This window comes from Haliotis rufescens, unplaced genomic scaffold (assembly GCF_023055435.1).
Source record: "Haliotis rufescens isolate VD_foot unplaced genomic scaffold, xgHalRufe1.0.p SCAF_11, whole genome shotgun sequence".
NCBI lineage: Eukaryota > Metazoa > Mollusca > Gastropoda > Lepetellida > Haliotidae > Haliotis > Haliotis rufescens.
The window spans coordinates 20,699,897-20,724,919 of NW_025963791.1; the positions used below are offsets into that span (position 1 = coordinate 20,699,897).

At 43.7% G+C, this 25,023-nt stretch overlaps 1 protein-coding gene across 1 annotated transcript in view; it reads right to left on the bottom strand.

The window, feature by feature from the left end:
* The window catches only part of LOC124137240 (formin-like protein 20), a 43,903-nt gene extending 19,219 nt beyond the window's left edge, over positions 1–24,684 (bottom strand). The window contains exons 1-2 of the mRNA XM_048392397.1: positions 24,190–24,684; positions 5,076–5,129 (exon numbers count right to left, since the gene is read on the bottom strand). The gene's annotated coding sequence lies outside the window, so the exon portion shown is untranslated. The remainder of the gene's footprint in view (positions 1–5,075; positions 5,130–24,189) is intronic.
* Between the last annotated feature and the right edge of the window lie 339 nt (positions 24,685–25,023).

A 25,023-nucleotide genomic window follows, 5' to 3' on the forward strand; every position in this document is an offset into this window, starting at 1 on the left:
TAGGAAGAGTAGCCGTTAAATCGACTTATCTGCAACACACTGGAGGGGAAGTAACCAAAGGTTATTAAAACACAGACCGTTAATGTGAAATATGCTTTTCGCGTACACTCGGATAAACTGCTAACGTGGAGGAAAAGCAACCGGAATATTTGTAGTGAAATATAATTATACTTATGTTGATTACGTTGTTAATAAACTACAAGGAGGTTATGGGTGGCCCAGTCATCTAAGGCGCCGCAATTTGCATTGCAGAGTCGCGTCCCTTAGGCACGCCAGGAACCTATGATCGTGGGTTCAAGTCCCGGTTCGTCCTGATTATGTTTCAGTGACCATACCCGTGGTCGTTGGTTTCACCAAAATGGTAAACGACTGAGACCCGCATTCATGTATCTGACACTCCATGACATAACTGGAATACTGTTCAAAGCGGCCTTAAACCCAACTCACTCATTGTATATGGGGTATATACAAGAAAACGGGAAGTGAGGTGTTTGTTGAAAACGTTAATACGACTAATTGGGATGTTTTGAACCTAAAATCATTATCATCGATATCATTCCACATTGGCGTCAAGTTACAGTGTGTGCGCGTGCGCTTGTGTGTTTGTGTGTGTATGTTTGGTGGGTAGTCTAGTTGCAGCATTCGTAAATCAAACGACCCGGGTTCAATTCCATGGTAGAAGCCAATATGAGTACACTTTCGCGGTTTCCCCGTCGGAAGTATCGCTGGAATATTGCAAAGAACTGTTAAAACACACTCACTCACCAAATTTGTATGCTAGATTCTCTTCTGTGGCTGGCTGACTAACGGTAAAAAGTTGTACTGTAAAATGTTCATTTCGGCAGCGTTGTAACCACGTGTCATATTAATACACATTTTTTTTATGTTTGACTGAACATATAGGTCATGTTAATAAATTCATATTACCTTTGCTCAAAATACAGTTTGAATCAGCACTGCCACATATTTGCCCGTCCGAGTGATTATTTATTATCAGTTTTACTAGCCATTCTTTTCTTTGCTTAAACGACATTTAACCCTGTCATCTAACCTGCCTAATAACTATAATTCACCATTTACTGTCTGTCGACATGACAACTGTCGCGATGTCGAATGTGTTGTTAAGGACATAACAACACTGAACGATATTGACAAAATCGATTACAACCCAAACATGTTTACATACACTAACATTATTAAATATTACCTTTATCTTTTTGATAAATTTATCATAAGGTTACCATAGTGGCAGCAGACACCACGCCACTCTGAGGATAAGTAGGGTTTGTTTCTCAGCTACAAGGTTGTAAGGGATCCTCAGCAACGCAGGATATTATAGATACATTTTAGTAACATACGTTATATTTTAAGACAAACATACAATGAAGGCGTTAAAAGGACATTAAGTATGTTTTGAGTTATAACGATATGAGTAGGAGCGTTCGATGTCAGTGGTCTGGTTATAAGACTGGGATATTTGCATTGTCCTTTAGTATTCTAGTTGACGTTTGAAATAGTTGAGTGTAACTCTCTTGTACGTATGTAAGTATACTTGGCCTACACAATGCGTGATCGACGCAATCACGTATACCTTACAAACACAACGTGTACACATACCTTACCAACACAAAGTATTGGATGTGACAAGCACGAATATCTGGACTATCTTTTTGTAATTTAATGTTTATACACCTGAAGAAATCAATAAATATACCTGGATGCCGTTGCACAAAACTATCTTCGCGCTAAGATGATCGTAACTCACATACCTTAACATAGACTTACGACAGTCGTAGCGCTAAGGTTGCTTTCTACAACGATACGATGCATCTCTAAAGTTCCAAGATCCAATCATATCAGTCCTGTACTCAAAGCACTACATTGGCTTCCAGTCTCCTTTCGTATAAACTATAAGATCACTCTGCCTCAACAATAGCGACTATCCAGACTATCTCAAAGATCTTATATCCCTGTACTCTCCAGAGCGTGCCCTCCGATCCTCTGGTGGAACTCTACTGTATCAGCCTCTGTCTACTTCTGCTATGTCTGACCGTGCCTTCTCAATTTGCAGTCCACAGTTATGGAACTCTTTGCCTTTGAATCTGAGAAACTCTGCTTCTAAGGAAACGTTTAAGTCTCTCCTCAAAACCCACTTCTTCACTTCAGCTTTTCAATAGATCTCCTGATTGTTGGCATAAGTACATAGACATTACATTTTAACTCTGTCACAGCGCCAGTGAGCAACTGTCGATGGATATTAGGCGCTTTACAAATCAATTATTATTATTATTATTATTATTATTATTATTATTATTATTATTATTATTATTATACCCTGGTTCGTTTGTCACAAAGAGATATATCCAATTCTGCCAAATGTTACCCTTGACATCAACGTATGATCATATATGTATGCATTCACAATACGGTAAAGTGCACCCAACTATATTTAGTATTTTTAACAAAACGTCATGTCCAATTCTGCCAATTGTTACCCTTAACATCAACGTATGATCATATATGTATGCATTCACAGTACGGTAGAGTGCACCCAACTATTTTTTGTATTTTTAACAAAACGACATACACTCCAGGATTCAATGTGTGGACCTGTACATTCCATAGTCACATGACCCACATATATTACAACAGCGCCACCTTGTGAGGGGGTATCATTCCGCGAGGCAGTTTGAAGTTATGCGTTTTCAATAGGGTGTGTAACAAAGGAGGGGGTTGTCCTACAAGGATGTGTTCTGCTTGAGATGCTGTATACGTCGGCACGACCCCTGTATATCCGTGTGACATCTCGCGCTATCGTAATACAATGCTGCCTTCCCTAAGAAATCAAGCTCGTTACATTTGAATGGTGTAATCACGGATATGTCAAGACCACACAGGAGCCATACTTGGTTTGAGTTTAGGCAGTTCAGTAGACTAACATCTAGTCTCTGAAATGAACATATCGTACAGAAAAAAACAGTTGTTCAGTTATCTTAAAAAAATAATAAAAAGGAGCCCACTGACTCTCTTTATTTTCAGATACTGCAGTGATCTAGACTTGCCAAACATTATAGACTTGCATGGGCTGTATTTGATATATAGAGGTTATCACGCGAGTGTGTTTGGGGATGGTAAATATCCTGCATTAGGAATAAACATTGTATTTAGCGAGCCTTGGCGAGCCTTTCCCTCTCTCACAATCATTACCGAAACATTGCGAGTTTTCCTGGAATGCGCGCATTAATATATATTACGTCATAGGGTAAGTGATGTGTCAGTCGGACAGTGACAGTAGCCAATATAGTTCCAACTGAAATCTGTTTCTTATACAGTGGCGAAGGAACATATACGCAAAACAACAATTGTTTGTAATTGCCTTTCGCGGCAAGCCATCGGTCTGTCCGCTAGAGTAACTGCCCTTTGTCAAAGGGAAGCTACTCTAACCCTAGTCTATGAGACGTCACGGCCACGGTCAGACGTTGTTGACAGTCGGTCTGTCTTGTCATAACGTTAAGAAGTGTAGTCAGATGTACACAAAGCGACAAAACGAAACAAGGTAACAATTCGAACGTATTTCGGCCAAATCAAACTATTTTAATTTGTGGAGAAGGTTTCAAGCCGCAGAGGGTTACAAGCACAGATATGGCTACTGATCCCGCTTGGCTAGGCCTCGTGCCCTCGCAAAATTGTTCGAAATGTATATCTCCAAAGTTGCTAAAACTTATAAAATGCCTTAGCTACGTCACAGTTAGACACTGATTTTCAGTATATTAGACTGTTCTTTTGATAATGATAGCATTTATCCCTGTAGTTTATCCAGATTCGGGATGGTTAATTCTGACTCGATCGCCGAATGACGAGGGCGACGCCATGTTTGTTTATAAACAGCGAAAGTAGTCCCTACTTGACCTTTGATATTTGCATCTCTATCCGCATATGACCCCAACGGATATAGTTTTATCCGTTGGCTTTATCCTGCCGAGAAACCTACCCATTGTATGATAAATATTTGTATCAGGGTCCGTAAGACAGACTAGCAGTTCAGAAATATTGAACATTCTTTATGGCAGTGTTTGGTTGATTTGGTGACACGCGGATATTTTGACCATATCGAGGTTATAACACCAGGGCCCCGTTCCTCAAAGCGATCTTAGCGTTAAGGTGATCGTAAGTCCCATACGTTAACATAGGCTTACGATCATCTTAGCGCTTAGATCGCTTTGAGGAACGGGGCCCAGGCCAACAACCAGCTCTAAGGCAACTAGCGCGACCCCTGAAGATCCAGGTTAGAATAGGTCTTCAGCAACCCATGCTTGCCGTAAGATGCGACTATGCTTGTCGTAAGAGGCGACTAACTGGATCGGGTGGTCAGGTTCGCTGATTTGGTTGATGCATGTCACTGTATCCCAATTGCGTAGATCAATGCTCATGATGTCAATCACTGGATTGTTTGGTTCAGATTATTTACAGAGCGCCGTCATATAGCTTGAATATTGCTGAGTGCGTCGTTTAAAAACTAACAATGCAACAAATGCAGTTTCGAACTATTTTTCAAATACAGATTCGCAATCGATATTCGATTTGAACACAATGAAACCAAAGGTGATTTATTAATCTTTTATTTATTTAATTAATAATCTGAAGCAAGTCCGGGCGCGGGACGGACACTACTTTGTGTAATGGTTCGCACGGACAGTTTATTAACTGTGTATGCATGTCTGACTGACTCAGTGGGATCACAGGGACAATCCTCTTTTTGACATCAAAACAAGATAAATCACCACCTGTCGTGAAATAACGGTTAATGTATGAATCTTTCAACTTGAGCATGATAATGCTAAAGCTGTTAGTTGTTTTTAGAAATCAAAAACAGATGTTGATACATAAGTGTATGACGCTCGCAGTTTGTTGAAGACGACTCCAGCTCAGCTCAAAGTCGTTTCCATTACCATGCTTGACGTCCTGTGACGAGCGCCATAATGAATATGCTAATGTTTGAACATTCATTGTTGTCATAATGACAGGACATAACCCAAGTATGCATAAAGGTTTTAGTCATCGATGTTAGAACTCACCTGTGTGACGTCACAGCGCCGTGGGGGAAAACCCTCCCTTGTCACTCGGGGCAGCTGAAAAATACAATAAAAAACACAAATGTAGGTATCGTAGATGCAATAGAAAAAAACAAAAACGTCTATGTTACTGGTACAATCGAAAATATTATAATAGTGCGCAGTTACAGGTCTGGTTAAACATTGCTCTATCGAAGTGCCGACGTAGAGGAACGATATCAACATCATTGATTTTACTGAAGTGTCGAGATAGAGACGAGATATCATCAACATTGCCTTATCGAAGTGTCAACGTAGAGGAGGGATATCAACATCATTGATTTAACTGAAGTGTCGAGAAAGAGAACAGATATAATCAACCGGTTTAACTGAAGTGTCGAGATAGAGAAGACATATCTTCAACATTGCTTCATCGAAGTGTCAACGTAGAGGAGGGATATCAACATCATTGATTTAACTGAAGTGTCGAGATAGAGAACAGATATAATCAACCGGTTTAACTGAAGCGTCGAGATAGAGACGAGATATCATCAACATTGCTTTATCGAAGTGTCAACGTAGAGGAGGGACATCAACATCATTGATTTTATTGAAGTGTTGAGATAGAGAACAGATATAATCAACCGGTTTAACTGAAGTGTCGAGATAGAGAAGAGATATCATCAACATTGCTTTATCGAAGTGTCAACGTAGAGGAGGGATATCAACATCATTGATTTTATTGAAGTGTCGAGATAGAGAGGAGATATAATCAACATTGCTTTATCGAAGTGTCAACGTATAGGAGGGATATCAACATCATTGATTTAACTGAAGTGTCGAGATAGAGAACAGATATAATCAACCGGTTTAACTGAAGTATCGAGATAGAGACGAGATATCATCAACATTGCTTTATCGAAGTGTCGAGATAGAGAGGAGATATAATCAACCGGTTTAACTGAAGTGTCGAGATAGAGAACAGATATAATCAACCGGTTTAACTGAAGTGTCGAGATAGAGAACAGATATAATCAACCGGTTTAACTGAAGTGTCGAGATAGAGACGAGATATCATCAACATTGCTTTATCGAAGTGTCGAGATAGAGAGGAGATATAATCAACTGGTTTAACTGAAGTGTCGAGATAGAGAACAGATATAATCAACCGGTTTAACTGAAGTTTCGAGATAGAGAGGAGATATAATCAACCGGTTTAACTGAAGTGTCGAGATAGAGAAGAGATATAATCAACCGGTTTAACTGAAGTGTCAAGATAGAGAGGAGATATAATCAACCGGTTTAACTGAAGTGTCGAGATTGAGAAGAGATATAATCAACCGGTTTAACTGAAGTGTCGAGATAGAGAGGAGATATAATCAACCGGTTTAACTGAAGTGTTGAGATAGAGAGAAGATATAATCAACCGGTTTAACTGAAGCATAGAGATAGAGACGAGATATCATCAACATTGCTTTATCGAAGTGTCAACGTAGAGGAGGGATATCAACATCATTGATTTTATTGAAGTGTCGAGATAGAGAACAGATATAATCAACCGGTTTAACTGAAGTGTCGAGATAGAGAAGAGTTATCATCAACATTGCTTTATCGAAGTGTCAACGTAGAGGAGGGATATCAACATCATTGATTTTATTGAAGTGTCGAGATAGAGAACAGATATAATCAATCGGTTTAACTGAAGTGTCGAGATAGAGAAGACATTGCTTCATCGAAGTGTCAACGTAGAGGAGGGATATCAACATCATTGATTTTATTGAAGTGTCGAGAAAGAGAACAGATATAAACCATATTGAAATTTTGAAGTGTCAACGTGGAGGAGGGATGTCAACAACTTGAATATAGCTGAAGTGTCAAGCTAGAGAAGAGATATTATTAACATTGGTTTTGACGAAGTGTCAAGATTGAGGAAGGATATTGACAAGATTAATTTAACAGGTGTGTCGATAAAACAAAGGGAAACCATTACAATGGAGGGATATCATCAATGTCGGGTTGTATGGATAACAAACATACATATTCAAAACTAACAGTGTTAATTGCATTTTCCTGTTTCTCGATTTCAGGATAATCTTACCAGCAATGATAACACATTCATACGTCACGTACGAGTTGGATATACAGATACCACGTTTATCATTTGTTGGCTAAACGATCAACATTGTCGGTGATTCGTAAGATGCTACACCCGTTGACGTTAGTGTTGAAAGTATTAAACAAATACTGTTCCATGGACGATCCATCCGCATATATTGACTGAGCATTGTTAAATGGAATATTAAAAAAAAACTCCTGAGAAAATGACATACCCTCGTTACCCAGACAGATGTTGACAGGCTCCAACTGAGTTGACAGACATTGACGAGATACAGATCAGAACATCTACCCGACCTCATTCATAGAAATACAACACACACGCCATGGCGTTTGAATGTTTGTGTTTTGGTCTGATATGAAGTGTTTTGAGTTAAGCTCTATGTCAAATATACCTCGGAAGCGTAGTTTGATGAAAGCTAATTGGGGAAAAAAGATGGCGACATTGATGAATATGTAAATAAACTGAGGTGTCCGTGGTTTTATCGTAAAAAATATTACAACATAACAGATGTTATTGATCCGCTTCAATACTTTATTATCAAAACATCTAGACATGTCAACCTAACAGTTATTTGTCAGAGAGCTGCAGTTACGAATGAGGTCAGTATAGCGAAGCTCAGTCACGTCATAATATGCCTTACCTTAATAAGTAAATGAACCTAATCCCTGGAACGTTCCACGACTCTTTAGAAGTGTTTCGTGAGTCATATGCGGGTATTTCGTAATGTCAGGCTATAGATGTTTGTTGTATGAAGGCTGTCTACTGTGCATACTGGGTTTTATACGCTACTGACTGCAATTGAATGTGCAACCCATTCTATGCATTGAGTTGTGTCATACACACTTATACACAACAGAATAGTCAAGGTCGTCAGTGGCGTTTCTGCAAACCATACACAAAGTGTCAGCAGAGAATGCACAGAACGACACACACGAACGTCCAGAAGACACAACTCCGTGCGTCAATCAACATATACCTTCGTATAAAAAGTAATATATACGAGAGTCTACTTTCTAACGGTGCCGTGTATTGTATTGCGGTCGGCCAACGCTGCTATGATCATTATATTACATACCCTTATATCGTGAGAGGGGCTTGTAAATGTGGAGTAGATGCTCATGTTACGACGTTTATTGTCCAGGGCTTTGTATTAGGCAACAATGCAGTCTTAAGTCACAAAACAGCGCTGTGTTTGATCTACTTTTGATACGTATAGACTACGAGATATATGTGGGGACAATCGTATAACAATATGATTGTCACCCCGACAAATACATGGATGTAATACATCAACAGTTGTTTGTCTTTCTCTGTGATGTCGTGTATGCGTGTTTGTTATGGTAATATAGATCTCCGCAAGAGCCCTGAAAGTTATGGGCAATGGCTCTGTGTCAGACAGATGAAGCGATATCTAAGATAGATGATAATGCAGCACCATGCTTTACAGACCATGGTGATGTCATCGGTTACCACGAGGTCACAATCAAATGACATCATTAATACCTTTGCAGGTGAAGCTGGGAATATACAAATGATAAGGGACGCTTTGGACCGAAATACTTACCTTCTGTTCTATTTTATAGCGACAATCTGTCACAACAAGGGGCAGCGGAAATACTTGGTATGTCACGTTGAAGAACACTGCTCCCTACACTCACACCTCGTTGCACAACGTCACTCCAGCCTTTCTTCTACGTCGACGTCTAACTAGCTTTGCCCCCTTTCCGATATGGACGCCAAACTAGTCCGCATTACGTGCTTTCCGATATCGACGTCAAACTGGCCCGCATTGCCTACTTTCAGATATCGACGTCAAACTGGCCCACATTGCCCCCTTTCAGATATCGACGTCAAACTGGCCAACATTGCCTACTTTCAGATATCGACGTCAAACTGGCCCACATTGCCTACTTTCAGATATCGACGTCAAACTGGCCCACATTGCCCCCTTTCAGATATCGACGTCAAACTGGCCCACATTGCCCCCTTTCAGATATCGACGTCAAACTGGCCCGCATTGCCTTCTTTCAGATATCGACGTCAAACTGGCCCACATTATCCCCTTTCAGATATCGACGTCAAACTGGCCCACATTGCCCCCTTTCAGATATCGACGTCAAACTGGCCCGCATTGCCTACTTTCAGATATCGACGTCAAACTGGCCCGCATTGCCCCCTTTCAGATATCGACGTCAAACTGGCCCGCATTTCCGAAAATAATTTTTATAAACTGCAACAAATATTTCCACTCCTAACATCACATAAATCTATGAATTCTTCCTTGCAAACTGGTGTCTCGACCATCTACACCGTGACGTCCTACACCATTGTCACCCCGGTGTCTACACCATCTACACACTGACGCCCTACACCGTCTTCACCCCGTTGTCTCCACCATCTACACCCTGCCGTCCTACACCGTCTTCACCCCGGTGTCTACACCATCTACACACTGACGCCCTACACCGTCTTCACCCCGTTGTCTACACCATCTACACCCTGACGTCCTACACCGTCTTCATCCCGGTGTCTACACCATCTACATCCTGACGTCCTACACCGTCTTCACCCCGTTGTCTACACCATCTACACCCTGACGTCCTACACCGTCTTCATCCCGGTGTCTACACCATCTACACACTGACGCCCTACACCGTCTTCACCCCGGTGTCTCCACCATCTACACCCTGCCGTCCTACACCATTGTCACCCCGGTGTCTCGACCATCTACACCGTGACGTCCTACACCATTGTCACCCCGGTGTCTACACCATCTACACACTGACGCCATACACCGTCTTCACCCCGTTGTCTACACCATCTACACCCTGCCGTCCTACACCGTCTTCACCCCGGTGTCTACACAATCTACACCCTGCCGTCCTACACCGTCTTCACCCCGGTGTCTACACCATCTACACACTGACGCCCTACACCGTCTTCACCCCGGTGTCTCCACCATCTACACCCTGCCGTCCTACACCGTCTTCACCCCGGTGTCTACACCATCTACACACTGACGCCCTACACCGTCTTCACCCCGTTGTCTCCACCATCTACACCCTGCCGTCCTACACCGTCTTCACCCCGGTGTCTACACCATCTACACCCTGCCGTCCTACACCGTCTTCACCCCGGTGTCTATACCATCTACACCCTGACGTCCTACACCGTCTTCACCCCGGTGTCTACACCATCTACACCCTGACGTCCTACACCGTCTTCACCCCGTTGTCTACACCATCTACACCCTGACGCCCTACACCGTCTTCATCCCGGTGTCTCCACCATCTACATCCTGACGTCCTACACCGTCTTCACCCCGTTGTCTACACCATCTACACCCTGAGGCCCTACACCGTCTTCACCCCGTTGTCTACACCATCTACACCCTGACGTCCTACACCGTCTTCACCCCGTTGTCTACACCATCTACACACTGACGTCCTACACCGTCTTCACCCCGTTGTCTACACCATCTACACCCTGCCGTCCTACACCGTCTTCACCCCGGTGTCTACACCATCTACACCCTGACGTCCTACACCGTCTTCACCCCGTTGTCTACACCATCTACACACTGACGTCCTACACCGTCTTCATCCCGGTGTCTCCACCATCTACACCCTGACGCCCTACACCGTCTTCATCCCGGTGTCTCCACCATCTACACCCTGACGCCCTACACCATCTACACCCTGACGCCCTACACCGTCTGTAGACACCCTGACGTCTCATACACCGTCTACATCCTGACGTCTCCTACCCTGTCTACACCCTGACGTCTCCTACCTCGTCTACACCATGACGTCTCCTACCCCGATACATCCAGGTGTCTCCTGCACCGTCTACACCCTGACGTCTCCTACACAGTCTACACTATGACGTCTCCTACACCGTCTACAACCCGATGTCTCCTACATTAGCTATACCCTGATGTATGCTGTCGCATCAGCGCCGCGACAGTACGATGAAAACGCTCTTGAGATTCTTTTGCCCTGCAGTTATGCAAAACGATTTTCCTATATGTTGTTTCTTACTTGTTATACATCCACAAGTCTACTCGGTTGCATATATCAAGCATCAGCTTCAGTGCAGTTTAATGACATTCGCCGGTTTTCATCAAATTAGAGTTGTTGATGAACTTATTCATCATTAATGCTTCAATAAACCTCAATGTGATACCACACCCGATACACCCAACTGTAAATTAATACCGAAACGTGCTATAAATCATTTATTTGAATCAAGGATAAAAAATATTTTAATCAGGAAAATTGAAAAAGCCCTTCAGTCACAATGAGGCAACTTTTAGCAGCGTTGGGGTACAACAAGGGGCAAGTAGCTTTGCCCTGGTATGCTGTCAATGGTGTCTTGTCTGTAGTCTTGGGGTAGGCGTGCGACAGGGGAATGTCCTGTCCTTTTCACAGCGGGACCCGAGGCGTCATTGAATGGGGGCCTTCTATAATACATCACGATAAAGATGACAATAGAGGTACACAGCAGCCGACACAGAGGAGGGGAGATATCTCTGGTGTGATCCGAATGCCTTCCTGTCGGTCACATGTCGTCACAAAGGCCACCCTGGTCTGAAAACTGACCTTGACGAGCTTGATCTGACCGACAGCAGTGTTGTTATACGATTAGTCAGTCAGACAACATCGAGAAGGATTTTCAAAGAGTTCCCTTATGCGTGGAATATTTGTTTCGCCATTTATTTTACTACAAACGCGCGGTTAACTTTGTACAAATGAATGATGGTCTAAATACGTATTTTACAGCCGGGTTGTGATGGTCAAACGCATTGGCATTCTTCTTGAAACAAAATACTTATTTTGTTACATGGCATTCAGGTAAAGAGGAGCTCCAGACAGTTTCTGGTTGAATGAAGAGTTGGATGTGATGTATCTGGGGGTATTGTATTCCACACTGTCTCTAGAGAACCGTTGTACCAGGAAGACGTGACAACACTCAGCCATATAAGGTTGTATTGCAGGACTACCTGTCCCTAGAGCAACACCGTACCAGGAAGACAACACCAACCATGTATATTGTACATCTGCCTAGACTGCTTCAACACAGCCAGGTACATGCTGTATTAGTGTATAAAAAACAGCTCTATAAGTCTATGGGATGGGATGTAGCACACGTGATACAAACAATACACAACACCAAGGTACCAGGATCACTTCTCTGAAGTACGCCTAACGGTGGAAGTGAAGGCCTCGGACGTTACACCAGGGCCCACTTGCTGAGATGATCGTAACTCCCATACTTTGACATAGGCTTGCGATAGTCTTAGCTAAGATTGCTTTGTGTAAGTGTGCCCTGGTCAGAATCTACGCGATGGTTTCATTATCAGACAAACTCAGTTTATTTCAGTCATTCATACTTCAGTCATCCATACTTAAGTCACCTGTTCCACGGAGCGGACTTAGCTACGACGATGGAGAGTCTGTGTCAAAGTATGGTAGTTGCTAAAGTCGTACCTCTACGGTCGGTTTGCAGAACGGGCCCTGAAGGATTTATTTACAAGGCGTTTTCGTGAGGATTCAGTTCTACAGTCTGTTGATAACATGGGTGAAAGAGAAGAGAGCAGGGCGCCCGGTAATTTAGTATACTAGTATTACAGTAACGAGGATCAGTTATTCGGGAAAGGCGCATCTTTCGTGCATAACTGTACTGGAATGTTACGTTTACATTCTTGACTAGGCGTTGACAACCCCATCCAAAGCTTCCCCCCCTCCACCCCCCCTACCTCCCGCCTACCCCAACTCTGTATATAGCGCCACAACCAAGAGATTGATCCTGTGGATCGGGATACAAAGAACACTATATAAATCGGTGAGTCAAGACAGGCCTCTATAACGGTGATCAATTGTATAGGGATACGTATTATGATAGCTCGCCCATGGGTTGTCAAAGCAGATAACAACAGCTCTATACGCTAGGTGTAGGCAAACACTCGCCAACAATATTAACACCCACGGAGTGATATTTGACAGGGAAGCTCATGTTAAAGATCAATTAAAAGATGAAATAATATTTCATAACATGTGAAGTCTTTGATAGGCATTTAGAAGTTGGAAGAACATGGATACTTGACATTTTTTATGGATTACTTCTTTAAGTCTTTGTCACGACGTTTCAGTGCTACTTCTTGCTCCTTTATCAGGTGACTTCACCATGTGTAAGGTGTCAGTATCTCCGAGGGTGAACAACCCTCCATGATTACGGTGTCAGTATCGCGGAGGGTAAACACCCATAAAGTATACGGTGTCAGTATCGCCGACGGTGAACACCCCTCTATGTATACGGTGTCAGTATCTCCGAGGGTGAACAACCCTCCATCATTACGGTGTCAGTATCGCGGAGGGTAAACACCCATAAAGTATACGGTGTCAGTATCGCCGACGGTGAACACCCCTCCACGTATAAGGTGTCAGTTTCGCCGAGGGTAAACACCCCTCCACGTATAAGGTGTCAGTATCGCTGAGGGTGAACACCCCTCCATGTGTAACGTGTCTGTATCGCCGACGGTGAACACCCTCTATGTATACGGTGTCAGTATCTCCAAGGGTGAACACCCCTCCACGTATAAGGTGTCAGTATCGCCGACGGTGAACACCCATCGATGTATACGGTGTCAGTATCGCTGAGGGTGAACACCCCTCCATGTATACGGTGTCAGTACCGCCGAGGGTGAACCCCCATGAAGTATACGGTGTCAGTATTGCCGAGAGTAAACACTCCTCCATGTATATGGTGTCAGTATCGCCGACGGTGAACACCCCTCCATGTATAAGGTGTCAGTATCGCCGACGGTGAACACCAATCTATGTATAAGGTGTCAGTATCGCCGAGGGTGAGCACCCTCCATGTATAAGGTGTCAGAATCGCCGACGGCGGACACCCCTCCATGCATATGGTGTCAGTATCGCCGACGGCGAACACCCCTCCATGTATAAGGTGTCAGTACCGCCGAGGGTGAACACCCATGAAGTATACGGTGTCAGTATCGCCGAGAGTAAACACTCCTCCATGTATATGGTGTCAGTATCTCCGAGGGTGAACAACCCTCCATCATTACGGTGTCAGTATCGCGGAGGGTAAACACCCATAAAGTATACGGTGTCAGTATCGCCGACGGTGAACACCCCTCCACGTATAAGGTGTCAGTTTCGCCGAGGGTAAACACCCCTCCACGTATAAGGTGTCAGTATCGCTGAGGGTGAACACCCTCCATGTGTAACGTGTCTGTATCGCCGACGGTGAACACCCATCTATGTATAAGGTGTCAGTATCTCCAAGGGTGAGCACCCTCCATGTATAAGGTGTCAGAATCGCCGACGGTGGACACCCCTCCATGCATATGGTGTCAGTATCGCCGACGGCGAACACCCCTCCATGTTTAAGGTGTCAGTATCGCCGACGGTGAACACCCATCTATGTATACGGTGTCAGTATCGCCGAGGGTGAGCACCCTCCATGTATAAGGTGTCAGAATCGCCGACGGCGAACACCCCTCCATGCATATGGTGTCAGTATCGCCGACGGCGAACACCCCTCCATGTATAAGGTGTCAGTATCGCCGACGGTGAACACTCATCGATGTATACGGTGTCAGTATCGCTGAGGGTGAACACCCCTCCATGTATACGGTGTCAGTACCGCCGAGGGTGAACACCCATGAAGTATACGGTGTCAGTATCGCCGAGAGTAAACACTCCTCCATGTATATGGTGTCAGTATCGCCGACGGTGAACACCCCTCCATGTATAAGGTGTCAGTATCGCCGACGGTGAACACCCATCTATGTATAAGGTGTCAGTATCGCCGAGGGTGAGCACCCTCCATGTATAAGGTGTCAGAATCGCCGACGGCGGACACCCTCCATGCATATGGTGTCAGTATCGCCGACGGCGAACACCCCTCCATGTATAAGGTGTCAGTATCGCCGACGGTGAACACCCACCTATGTATACGGTGTCAGTATCGCCGAGGGTGAGCACCCTCCATGTATAAGGTGTCAGAATCGCCGACGGCGAACACCCCTCCATGCATATGGTGTCAGTATCGCCGACGGCGAACACCCCTCCATGTATAAGGTGTCAGTATCGCCGACGGTGAACACCCATCGATGTATACGGTGTCAGTATCGCTGAGGGTGAACACCCATGAAGTATACGGTGTCAGTATCGCCGAGAGTAAACACTCCTCCATGTATATGGTGTCAGTATCGCCGACGGTGAACACCCCTCCATGTATAAGGTGTCAGTATCGCCGACGGTGAACACCCATCTATGTATAAGGTGTCAGTATCGCCGAGGGTGAGCACCCTCCATGTATAAGGTGTCAGAATCGCCGACGGCGGACACCCCTCCATGCATATGGTGTCAGTATCGCCGACGGCGAACACCCCTCCATGTATAAGGTGTCAGTATCGCCGACGGTGAACACCCATCTATGTATACGGTGTCAGTATCGCCGAGGGTGAGCACCCTCCATGTATAAGGTGTCAGAATAGCCGACGGCGAACACCCCTCCATGCATATGGTGTCAGTATCGCCGACGGCGAACACCCTTCCATGCATACGGTGTCAGTATCGCCGACGGCGAACACCCCTCCATGTATAAGGTGTCAGTATCGCCGACGGTGAACACCCATCTATGTATACGGTGTCAGTATCGCCGAGGGTGAGCACCCTCCATGTATAAGGTGTCAGAATAGCCGACGGCGAACACCCCTCCATGCATATGGTGTCAGTATCGCCGACGGCGAACACCCTTCCATGCATACGGTGTCAATATCGCCGTGGTGAACACCCTACCATGTATAAGGTAGTCATATCACTAATATACTGCGTACGATAATAAACGTGACTGCCATATTGGATATTCGAGTAAGGTGAGGTCGAATGGGGTTTGACGTCGCGTTTACATTTATTGCACTTATATTGCTACGTGCATGTGTAGCCATTGGGCTTCAGCTCTCAGGACAGACGCTCTGTTGGTGGTTGCGGTCTGTTAGGAGACACATGTCCTGGCTGTGATATACATGACCTGAGTGTGAGATATACGCCCTGGATGTGAGATACATGGCCTTGGTGTGAGATACATGTCCTTTGTGTGAGATACATGACCTGAGTGTGATATATACGCCCTGGATGTGAGATACATGGTCTTGGTGTGAGATACATGTCCTAGGTGTGATATACATGACCTGAGTGTGAGATATACGCCCTGGATGTATGATACATGGCCTAGGTGTGTGAAACATGCCCTAGGTGTGTGATACATGTCCTTTGTGTGAGATACACGCCCTAGGTGTGTGTGATACATGTCCAAGGTGTGATATACATGTCCTAGATGCGAAATACATGTCCTGAGTGTGGAGTATACGCCTTGGATGTGATATACATGTCCTTGGTGTGAGATACGTGTTCTACTTGTAGTATATATGCCCTAGATGTGGCAAATGCTAGATTCGTTCTGATTATATTTCCACATGAGTACAATCATAACGGTGCTCGTGGGTTTCGCCAAAGTGGTAAACGTCTAAGACTTTGAACTTTCCTTCGTGTTAAACTGACAACCCGTAATATGACTGAAATTCTTATCAAAGGGGCGTTAAACCCAAATCACTCACTCACTCTTGAATGTAGAATAAGTATCCCTGAAGGTAGATATATAGGTAAAAGACACATGTATCGAGCTAGAAACACATGCTAGAAATCATACACGTGTATCTAAGTTTGATATACACATGCTAGAAGTGAGGCACATGTGTCTAGGTGTGAGGTACATATGCTAGATCTGAGACATAAGGTATACACATGTTGCGGCCATAAGAATTCCCGTGAAGAGTCCCGTGATGGGATTCGAACCACAGACATTCTGATCCGAGGTCGGACGCCTTCCTTGTCAACTAGACTAAAGTTGTTAACCCCGTCAGCACACTGACCTGCTACACACATGCTGGGCTGGAGATGCATATGGTGGGTGAAGGTGCATATGGTGGGTGAAGGTGCATATGGTGGGTGAAGGTGCATATGGTGGGTGAAGGTGCATATGGAGGTGCATATGGTGGGTGAAGGTGCATATGGTGGGTGAAGGTGCATATGGTGGGTGAAGGTGCATATGATAAGTGAGATGGGCATGCTGGGTGAAAAATACACACGTTTAGTGTGAAATGCACATACTGGGTTTGAGATACGTATATCTGTGTGTGAGATACCCATGTTGGATGTGAGATACACATGCTGGGCGTGACATACACATGATTTGACTGAGATGTACATGCTGGGTGTGAGATATGAATGCTGGGTGTGAGATACACATGCTGGGTGTGAGATACACATGCTGGGTGTGAGATATGATTGCTGGGTGTGAGATACACATGCTGGGTGTGAGATACACATGCTTGGTGTGAGATGCACATGCTTGGTGTGAGATACACATGCTGGGTGTGAGATACACATGTTGGGTGTGAGATGCACATGCTGGGTGCGAGTTACACATGCTGGATGTGATATGCACATGTTGGCTGTGAGATACACATGCTGGGTGTGAGATACACATGTTGGGTGTGAGGTTTACATGCTGGGTGTGAGATACACATGCTGGGTGTGGCGTGCACATGCTGGGTGTGAGATGCACATGCTAGGTCTGAGATGCACATGCTGGGTGTGAGATACACATGCTTGGTGTGAGATATACATACTGGGTGTGAGATGCACATGCTGGGTGTGAGATACACATGCTGGCTGTGATATGCACATGCATGGTGTGAGATACACATGCTGGATGTGAGATACACATGCTGGGTCTGAGGTACACATGCTGGGTGTGGACTACACATGCTTGGTGTGAGATGCACATGCTGGATGTGAGATGCACATGGCGGGTGTGAGATGCACATGGCGGGTGTGAGATGCACATGCTGGGCATGTGATACAATTGCTGGGTGTGAGATTTACATGCTGGGTGTGAGATACACATGCTGGGTGTGAGATGCACATGCTGGGTGTGGTGTGCACATGCTGGGTGTGAGATGCACATGCTGGATGTGAGATATACATACTGGGTGTGAGATGCACATGCTTGGTGTGAGATATACATACTGGGTGTGAGATGCACATGCTGGGTGTGAGATACACATGCTGGCTGTGATATGCACATGCATGGTGTGAGATACACATGCTGGATGTGAGATACACATGCTGGGTCTGAGGTACACATGCTGGGTGTGGACTACACATGCTTGGTGTGAGATGCACATGCTGGATGTGAGATGCACATGGCGGGTTTTAGATGCACATGGCGGGTGTGAGATGCACATGCTGGGCATGTGATACAATTGCTGGGTGTGAGATTTACATGCTGGGTGTGAGATACACATGCTGGGTGTGAGATGCACATGCTGGGTGTGGTGTGCACATGCTGGGTGTGAGATGCACATGGCGGGTGTGAGATGCACATGCTGGGCATGTGATACAATTGCTGGGTGTGAGATTTACATGCTGGGTGTGAGATACACATGCTGGGTGTGAGATGCACATGCTGGGTGTGAGATACACATGCTGGGTGTGAGATGCACATGCTGGGTGTGGTGTGCACATGCTGGGTGTGAGATGCACATGCTGGATGTGAGATACACATGATTGGACGGATATGGACATGCTGGGTCTGAGATGCACATGCTGGGTCTGAGATACACATGCTGGGTGCGAGATACAATTGCTGGGTGTGAGATGCACATGCTGGCTGTGATATGCACATGCTGGGTGTGAGATACACATGCTGGGTGTGAGATACACATACTGGGTGTGAGATACACATGCTGGCTGTGATATGCACATGCTGGGTGTGAGATACACATGCTGGGTCTGAGATACACATGCTGGGCGTGACATGCACATGCTGGGTGTGAGATACACATGCTGGGTGTGAGATACACATGCTGGGTGTGAGATACACATACTGGGTGTGAGGTACACATGCTGGCTGTGATATGCACATGCTGGGTGTGAGATACACATGCTGGCTGTGATATGCACATACTTGGGCTGAGGTGCACATGCTGGGTGTGAGATACACATGCTTGGGCTGAGATACACATGCTGGGCATGTGATACAATTGCTGGGTGTGAGATGCACATGCTTGGGCTGAGATGCACATGTTAGGTATGAGATGCACATGCTGGGCATGTGATACAATTGCTGGGTGTGAGATGCACCGGCTTGGGCTGAGGTGCACATGTTGTGTGTGAGGTATTGTATATGGGTGAGACACTTACGACAAGATGTGGGCCGATACTTTACCCTATGATATTATATGTATGAAGTATTATAGTATGTATGAAGTAATATATATATGTACCTTTTATGTTAAGTAGCATACATTCCGTCATGTTAGGTATGAAATAAGATATATATGTCCTCTGTCTGAGTTAATGTACCATTAAGTACATGTACATTCCTAAGTAGACGTAAATAAACCTGTGTAACGTTTAACATATATATATGTGTGTGTGAGGTAACTTGCCCAAAGTTTGAAATCATATCTCGATATCTGTTCTGAGTATGAAATAAAATACCTGCCCTTGTTATGACGCAATAAACCTCTCCTGTTTATGAAGTAGTACACTTCTACCAGAGATGAACTAATATACTTGTTGGGTGTATGAACTAAAACACCTGTCCAGTGTATGAAGTAGTAATACACCTTTACCAAGTATGTACTTACACACCTGTCCAAGGTATGAAGTAATACGCCTCTACAAGATATGAACTTACACACCTGTCCAAGGTATGAAGTAATACGCCTCTACCAGTTATGAACTTACACCCCTGTCCAAGGTATGAAGTAATACGCCTCTACAAGATATGAACTTACACACCTGTCCAAGGTATGAAGTAATACGCCTCTACCAGTTATGAACTTACACCCCTGTCCAAGGTATGAAGTAATACGCCTCTACAAGATATGAACTTACACACCTGTCCAAGGTATGAAGTAATACGCCTCTACAAGATATGAACTTACACACCTGTCCAAGGTATGAAGTAATACGCCTCTACAAGATATGAATTTACACACCTGTCCAAGGTATGAAGTAATATGCCTCTACCAGTTATGAACTTACACCCCAGTTCAAGGTATGAAGTAATACGCCTCTACCAGGTATGAACTTACACATCTGCCCAAGGTATGAAGTAATACGCCTCTACCAGGTATGAAATAACACACCTGTCTAGTGTATGAACTAATACACCTGTCTTGTGTATGAAGTAATACACCTCTACCAGATATGAACTATTACACCTGCCCAGTGTATGAACTACAAGTGTATGAACAAATACACCTGTCTAGCGTATGAACTAATTGACATGTCTAGTGTATGAGCTATTACACCTGTCTAGTGTATGAAGTAATACACCTGTCTAGTGTATGAAGTAATACACCTGTCTAGTGTATGAAGTAATACACCTGTCTAGTGTATGAAGTAATACACCTGTCAAGTGTATGAAGTAATACACCTCTACCAGATATGAACTATTACACCTGCCCAGTGTATGAACTACAAGTGTATGAACTAATACACCTGTCTAGTGTATGAAGTAATACACCTGTCTAGTGTATGAGGTAATACACCTGTCTAGTGTATGAAGTAATACACCTCTACCAGATATGAACTATTACACCTGTCCAGTGTATGAACTTCTAGTGTATGAACTAATACACCTGTCTAGTGTATGAACTAATTGACCTGTCTAGTGTATGAAGTAATACACCTGTCTAGTGTATGAAGTAATACACCTGTCTAGTGTATGAAGTAATACACCTGTCTAGTGTATGAAGTAATACACCTCTACCAGATATGAACTATTACACCTGCCCAGTGTTTGAACTACAAGTGTATGAACAAATACACCTGTCTAGTGTATGAACTAATTGACCTGTCTAGTGTATGAACTAATACACCTGTCTAGTGTATGAAGTAATTGACCTGTCTAGTGTATGAACTAATACACCTTTTAGTGTATGAACAAAAACACCTGTCTAGTGTATGAACTAATACACCTGTCTAGTGTATGAAGTAATACACCTGTACCAGGTATGAACTTATACACCTGTACCAGGTATGAACTAATACACCTGTCTTGTGTATGAACTAATACACCTGTCTAGTGTATGAAGTAATACACCTGTACCAGGTATGAACTTATACACCTCTACCAGGTATGAACTATTACACCTGTCTAGTGTATGAACTTATACACCTGTACCAGGTATGAACTAATACACCTGTCTTGTGTATGAACTAATACACCTGTCTTGTGTATGAAGTAATACACCTCTACCAGGTATGAACTAATACACCTGTCCAGTGTATGAACTACTAGTGTATGAACTTATACACCTGTCTAGTGTATCAACTAATACACCTGTCTAGTGTATGAAGTAATACACCTGTCCAAGGTATGAAGTAATATGCCTCTACCAGGTAGAACTTTACACACCTTTCCAAGGTATGAAGTAATACGCCAATACCAGATAGGAACGTACACACCTGTTCAAGGTATGAAGTAATACGCCCCTAACATATAGGAACGTACACACCTGTTCAAGGTATGAAGTGATACGCCCCCACCAGATATGAACTAACACACCCGTCTAAGGTATGAAGTAATATGCCTCTACCAGGTAGAACTTTACACACCTGTCCAAGGTATGAAGTAATACGCCCCTACCAGATAGGAACGTACACACCTGTTCAGGGCATGAAGTAATACGCCCCTAACATATAGGAACGTACATACCTGTTCAAGGTATGAAGGAATACGCCCCTACCAGATAGGAACGTACATACCTGTTCAAGGTATGAAGTAATACGCCTCTACCCGGTATGAAATAACACACCTGTCAAGTGTATGAACTAATACACATGTCAAGTGTATGAAGTAATACACCTCAACCAGGTATGAACTATTACACCTGCCCAGTGTATGAACTAATACACCTGTCTAGTGTATGCATTGATACACCTGTCTAGTGTATGAATTAATACACCTGTCTAGTGTATGAAGTAATACACCTGTCTAGTGTATGAACTAATACACCTGTCTAGTGTATGCATTTATACACCTGTCTAGTGTATGAATTAATACACCTGTCTAGTGTGTGAATTAATACACCTGTTTAGTGTATGAACTAATACACCTGTCTAGTGTTTGAACTAATACACCTGTCTAGTGTATGAACTAAAACACCTGTCTAGTGTATGAACTAATACACCTGTCTAGTGTATGAAGTAATACACCTCTACCAGGTATGAACTTATACACCTCTACCAGGTATGAACTAATACACCTGTCTAGTGTATGAAGTAATACACCTCTACCAGGTATGAACTTATACACCTCTACCAGGTATGAACTAATACACCTGTCTAGTGTATGAACTAATACACCTGTCTTGTGTATGAAGTAATACACCTCTACCAGGTATGAACTAATACACCTGTCCAGTGTATGAACTACTAGTGTATGAACTTATACACCTGTCTAGTGTATGAAGTAAAACACCTGTCTAGTGTATGAACTAATACACCTGTCTAGTGTATGAAGTAATACGCCTCTACCAGGTATGACCTAATACACCTGTCCAGTGTATGAACTACTAGTGTATGAACTTATACACCTGTCTAGTGTATGAAGTAAAACACCTGTCTAGTGTATGAACTAATACACCTGTCTAGTGTATGAAGTAATACGCCTCTACCAGGTATGACCTAATACACCTGTCCAGTGTATGAACTACTAGTGTATGAACTAAGACACCTGTCTAGTGTATGAAGTAATACACCTGTCTAGTGTATGAACTAATACACCTCTGACAGGTATGTACTAATACACCTGTCTAGTGTATGAACCAATACACCGGTCGAGTGTATGCATTAATACACCTTTCTAGTGTATGAAATAATAAACCTATCCACTGTGTGCCTATTCGGTGGGGAGTAAAACTGTCGACACGTGTATCAAGACATTAAAACACAGTGAATACTCGGAGAGGAAGTAAGGCAGTGAACAGCGACATCTGATTCTGACGTCTGACATGAAACGACATTTTCTGGAAGGAAGATGTCAAATACACGTCACGTGACGAATGTAACAGTAAAACTGTCAACATGAAGAAGTGTCTACCTTACACAGTGAAAGTAAAAATCTGCGGTTTCGGGAAATATACCGTACATGTCACAAAGATTGTCCTATCTTTTACAATCATTTCCTATGTGTAACTATACTGCTTTGGGAGCAAGTGAAACCCGACATGCCTCTCTCGAAGTGACTAAATGTACATTGATAAACAAATTGTCGAGAGAGGCAAATGCGTGAGATTCCAGCGTCAACCTTCAATAGGTGTGTTCCATGTCACCACCCTCCAGTGCCCGCCTGTATTGTCCCCCGGGGCCGTGGACGGACTCAATGTACAGGTTTGGGTATAAAGGGTATGAAACGTATAAAACTCTCCGGGGCTGACATAGAACAATGGCACAAAATTACATGGTTTCCCTGTATAAAACAGATTGAACTTGAATGCCTCGCCATGGTCGATTGAACACTGCCTTAGAACGTTTAAGCCAAGACGGACAGACGTCTGGTGCATGTTTTATGAATTACTTGCCTGAAATGACACCCTTTGTTTTAGTAACGCTCCGACGATGATATATTTTAACGTCAAAGTCTTTGTCAGTTTATGTTATTATATTTGAAAAAAGCAAAATAATAAACATACACAAACAGATGGAAACCCTTTAAAAACACACAACACAGTTAAAGTAGGAAGACATTGTATAACGTAAGTTGAGTATATGTCTCCATAGCGTTCTACGTGGTACATATATACCACTACATCTCTATCCTACCCCCTTCTCAGTCTACACCTGACCACGCAGTGATTAACCTGTTCAGTTCGGAAGTTTACACCTGTAATCAAATCATTTCACTCACCTGTGTCACAATACAACAGGTAGAAATCACATGAACGCCGAACAGTCAGTCCATCTACCCGCCAGGTACATATATCCACACAAGGAAGCGAAATAGATCCTATGTCACATGTTTTGTGGCACTGGGTACTCCTGTCTTCATGTCTAACCCGCAGCCTTACACAGTGGTTCTGGGCCGGCCCTCACGCTTCACTGACAAAATATAATCCGTTCTAAATTTCCTCCAGCTCTAAAACCGGTTCAGGCGCTACTCAAGGTGCAAATCTACACCTCAGTAAGTAAGCGAGCTGCCTGGGTCGACCTGTCCCAAACATGCATCCTCCCTCCCTCCCGGGTGGCTGATTTTCGACGTGGTCATCTACTACAACGCTGAACACAAGTGTCGACAGTGACAGCTGACGGAGACTGGAGTGTTGGTTTCCAGTCGATACAACCGGCGATTCAAATCGACTGCAGCGTGCAAGACTCTGCACGTACTGAATACACGTAAATGTATTTGTAAAGGCTTTATAATTAACCACTCACATTATGTTTTGCATGAAAGGTTCTATGTTTAGGTTTGTTATAGTTGTGTCATGGCCAGTATGATGAACGTATTGCGCATACCTAAACCTATGTTAAGGCAGCAATGAGTATATTTCAATGAAGAGAAATACGTTGGTAAGAGTAAGGTTTGACTACACCTAGTTGGAACGGCAATATGTTGTATTTGACTTACAACATATCTGAACTAGAACCAATAAAAATATGTCAAAATATATCTTATTTGGTGTTTTGTACCGCGGGTCATCTCCCATTTGTCAGACAGCTTAAAACAACAATTTTTTAAATTTTA